Here is an 884-nt window from a genome sequence, read left to right as displayed (position 1 = left end):
GGTATGGAGAACTGGAGGTCCTATCCTAGTTATCCTTATCAATTGTGATGAGAATTGGATTCTTCCCCCACCTTATTAACCTCTAACTATGAAGGTAAGTTAAGTGGACAAATTAATTCCAATTTTCAATCAACAATGAGTTTGATAACTCAAGAGTTACCAAGGTCTCAACCAAAGCCAAAAGAGAAAATGTGTAAGTTAAATTGAAAGCACTTATAAATAAAGCAAAGCAAAATTAAATCTAAAATTACCTCGAATTGCATTAATAATAGAAGATCAATCTAAATATAAAGAGTTCATAAATTAAATTGAGAAAAGAAATAAAAATAAAGAACCTGGGATTGAGAGTCACTCCTAAAACTAAGAGAAATCCTAAATCCTAATACTAAGAGAGAGGAGAGAACCTCTCTCTCTAAAAACTAAATCTACTCCTAAAATTGTGAATGTGAGAGCCTCCTTCTGAATGGATGCAATCCCCCACTTTATAGCCTCTAATCTGTGTTTTCTGGGCCGCAAACTGGGTCAAAAACAGTCCAGAATTCGCTGGTTTCGAATTCAACTGCGCTGATTTTCGTCACTGCGACGCGGCCGCATGGATCACGCGGTCGCGTTGCCTAGCATCAGGGGAACTATAGCATATTATATACCAAATCAAAGTCCCGGACGTTAGCTTTCCAACGCAACTGAAACTGCGTCGTTTGGACCTCTGTAGCTAAAGTTATAGCCGTTTGAGTGCGAAGAGGTCAGGCTGGACAGCTTAGCAATTTCTCCAACTTCTTGTATTCCTTCCACTTTTGCATGCTTCTTTTCCATTCTCCAAGCCATTCCTGCCCTGTAATCTCTGAAATCACTCAACACACATATCAAGGCATCTAATGGTGATA

The sequence above is a fragment of the Arachis ipaensis genome, chromosome B3 (genome assembly GCF_059453495.1).
Source record: "Arachis ipaensis isolate K30076 ecotype BB chromosome B3, ASM5945349v1, whole genome shotgun sequence".
NCBI classification, from domain to species: Eukaryota; Viridiplantae; Streptophyta; class Magnoliopsida; order Fabales; family Fabaceae; genus Arachis; species Arachis ipaensis.
Note: the sequence above shows the minus strand (reverse complement) of the source record.